The sequence below is a fragment of the Larimichthys crocea genome, chromosome VIII (genome assembly GCF_000972845.2).
Source record: "Larimichthys crocea isolate SSNF chromosome VIII, L_crocea_2.0, whole genome shotgun sequence".
Lineage (NCBI taxonomy): Eukaryota > Metazoa > Chordata > Actinopteri > Sciaenidae > Larimichthys > Larimichthys crocea.
Window position 1 is genome coordinate 5277443 of NC_040018.1, and position 4160 is coordinate 5281602.

Consider the following 4160-nt stretch of genomic DNA (forward strand, 5'->3'; position numbering starts at 1 on the left):
TTGCTAACATGCTAATGTTAATTGCTAGTGCCTCAGCAGTAACATCTTATTGCTGACATGTTAATGTTAACATGCTAATGCTAACATGCTAATAGTAATTGCTAGCACGTCAGCGCATCAGCGTTAACATGCTAATGCTAACATGCTAATGTTAATTGCTATCGCATCAGCGCTAACATGCTAATGCTAACATGCTAATGCTAACATGCTAATGTTAACATGCTAATGTTAATTGCTAGTGCATCAGCGCTAACATGCTAATGTTTACATGCTAATGTTAATTGCTAGCGCATCACCATTAACATTGTTAATGTTAACATGCTAATGTTTACATGCTAATGTTAACATGCTAATGTTAATTGCTAGTGCATCAGCGCTAACATGCTAATGTTAATTGCTAGCGCATCAGCATTAACAATGCTAATGTTAACATGCTAATGTTAATTGCTAGTGCATCAGCGCTAACATGTTAATGCTAACATGCTAATGTTAATTGCTAGCGCATCACCATTAACAATGCTAATGTTAACATGCTAATGTTAATTGCTAGTGCATCACCGCTAACATGCTAATGCTAACATGCTAATTGAAGTGAATTGCTAGCGCGTACGCGCTGTGTCTAAATAAACATGTTAAAAATGACTATTTGAGGTAGGTGTGCTTTTGAATACAGACCCCAGCAACAGCCCACTCCTCAGTCTCAAAATTTCTGCGGGAATTTTCTAGTACTGAATTTTCTGAGCAGTGTCAGTAATAATGTATGGGGGCGACGGGGCCCCCATACGAGTCACGCACACTCAAAAATTTCTTTAGGAATTTTCTAGTTGTTCTATGTCATCACACTATTGTTAATAGAAGCGGGTAATTGGTAACCACTGTGTGTGAATGCATGAATGGGCCTTCACTATACAATATCACTGGATTTGTACTGAACTGCAATAAACTTGATCTTGCTTCGATCACCCACTATGAAACAACATTACCCTTTTCTATGTCATAATGCCTAGTAACACTTTTGCTGTTATTTTAGTGAAAGTAATGCAAAAGTTACTCTAGTAAACAATACACTGGATATGAAGCAGCAAAAGGTTCAATACTCAGTTTTTTAGTTTGGTTTCCACCAGGGACGTCACTAGGTTTAAGAAACTGGGGTGGCTTAGCCCATAGAGGAGAAAAGTTAAATTTTTTCAGAGCACCAATTAAAGCTTTGTCAATCAATTGATTAATCTAAGACGATGACGCCTCCATACACCTTCAGCTGCTTTACCAGCTAAACAACACCAGTTAAATTGTGCTAAAATACAAATAAAAACAATTGCAGGTGCCATACATACCTGCACAAAATGAAGAGGGCAAGTGTTTCATAACTCATCATCTGGAAATCATACAGGAGCAGACGTTCTCTAACCACCAACACTAGACTTTAACATCGTTCATAAAAAGGCCTCACGATGGTTAAACTCTCCTGCCCTGTCTTTAACCCATCTATTTCCCCTTCCACCTGCCGAACAACTAGGAAATTCTGCACATGTTGGAAGCCATTAACCAGGAATGAAATCTTGGTCTCAACCCCATATGTCTGCCCCATTTATTTGCAACTACCTTTTAACTTTAGATTACTTTTTAATACCTAACCTAACTTTACTGCCTGTTAGCTAACGTGTTCTACCAGCAGGTATGAATGTCTTTACTTTCTGAAAAATCTTAAGGCTCAATGTACATCTTCACCCATGCTGTTCGCGCCTATCTGCCTCTTGCCGCCTGTGAGGTTCGGCTCTGTGTACTTCAGAGGTAAACAGGCAAGCGGCAGTGAGCAGGGTCGCATGGGAAAAATGGACTGGAATTTCCAGTGATGTGGGCGTTCTCTATTATGAAAAAGTGATGGAATGGATTGTATAATAAGGGGCTCTCCTACGTCTACCGATTGAAGTGAGAGATTTTATGATCATATTTAAGTGGAATAATGGAAGGCCAGTTTATATGATTATTCCGTTTTTTAAATATATTCTGGCCCACTTGTTATTGCCATTAAATAGGCTTTTTTTTTGCATTTTTTTGCTGAAGCCCCCCTAAAATAGGCCTAGTGACGCCACTGGTTTCCACCAATTCTTGTCATAAAAAACTGATCTGAGCTTGCTACATGTTTGACTTTTCTTCACAAGCTTGTCTTCATGTGTATGCTGTTTGGTGCTGCATGGACAGTTAGTGTGATCTTGAGTGTGAGCAAACATGCAGGAGGAACGGAGAAAAAAAATGATATGTGAAAATTACAGATGCCAAAGAAAATGAAAGCAGTAATAAGCAACAGTGTTGCTCTTAGAAGACACATTCTCACAGTAGATATTTCAGCTGGAATTAGTTTAGCAATAATGATCACACTTCTGTGTTGTTTGTTCCATGGCGACATCGTTTTCTCTGCTATCACAAAACACAAAGATGTTGTCTCACAAGTCAACGAAAATGAGTTTTTATCCTGAACATATACAGCTGGAGTGTCACACTGAAAAATACATGGTCAGGCAAAGATTTGTCGATACCTAACTTTGGCCCATTATATGTTGTTGCGTAAGGAAATATTGGTTGCTGGAGACCAAAACAGAACTAAAAGACAAGGGAATATTGGACTTTAAATTTGTCCGGTGACTGAAACATGATTTAATACTGATGTTGCTCCATATGACTGTTTGCTATGTGAATTTTATATGGTGATATAACATCAGGGTGGTGTTTACAACTTGTTTTGCTGCCCTCAAGTGCCCCAAAAGTGAGATTGTGTTTCTGCACACATTAAGAAGATCCCAAAGTCAGAATCTTTGACTGAAAACATTCCAGCAGTAATTAACTCTCATGTCAACGTGAAGTGACAGCCACATTCTGACCACCACTTTGAGCTGACACACATAAAGAAACATGAGCGACCGCCCGTGATTCTTGCAGTCTTTGAACTGTCAGTCATTATTTAAGATGTTGCCTCACCCTGTCATGTTGAACCTGACTCCCGCCAGACATGAGAGAGGAAGATGAGGGGTGGGTGGATGGGGTGAGGATTATGCATTTTTACATTATGACACAGTTATAAAACTTTCATCGGTGTCACAAGGCCAACTTCACTGTCGAAATGAGTTCTTGACATCAGAGACCAGTGTTTTTTGGTTCGAGTAATTACCCATGGTGCTCTTGTCAGCTATTTTTAGCCCTCCTGTTGCTCAGTGAAATATTCCATCTGGAGCCCAGAGACTCCCCCGCCCTAGCCCTGCACCACCATCCACTGACCTTCTCCACCTCCATCCACTGTTGATTATGAACCACATCATGTTGTTCCATGGCAAAAGTGACACACAGAAGCGACCTCACACCGAGGCACATCTTGCCGCCTTAAACAAGGCTCCAGAAAGACCAAGAATTATGAAGATGGATATCAAGCTTTGCTCTTCATAGACTCAACAATATATAGTAATAAAACCACTCACTGTATTGCAGCCTCGAACAATGAAAATAAAAATTATTTTCTGATTTTCTCATATACACACTAGTATTAGTAGTTCATTAGTAAATAGGCATCCTCAACAATGTACTAGTTTTGTTCATGGTCTTACCAGAGACCTACAATTGGATAATTGAATACATCTTTTATCTGTCGAGGTCTGCATATTCATCTTTATGTATTTATTCCTGCAGGTCAAAGGCCTGCCACGTCTTAATGTTTTGAATAATGGCAGTTGTGCAATGCATTAACGATGTTTGCACGGAGGAGTTCTTTCTTTGTTCTTCTGCCTTCAAATCAAACATGGGAGGAGGTAGCTGTTAAAATATTCACCTCTGCATCTCTGGATGACTGCTCCATATGCCAAGCATTGGTCACTTTGATGAATGTGATCCAGTGGTCCGTGTGGAGACACTCTGCGGTTTTTACGCTTGAAGCAGACTACTCAACACAGTATTGACCTTTTGAGGTCTACATACGATGGCAGCGTGTTTGTCAATGTCTCGCTTCGACGTGACCGTCAGCTTCATTAACTTCTCATACACTTTGGCGATGAGCAAGGACGCGAGGGAGCTGACGCTGACTTACTGTCTTACATATTTTCTTTATAATTATCAGACAGATAATAGGTCACACTGGGCTACATTTGTTCCTGTTCTTATCATGAGATAAGATT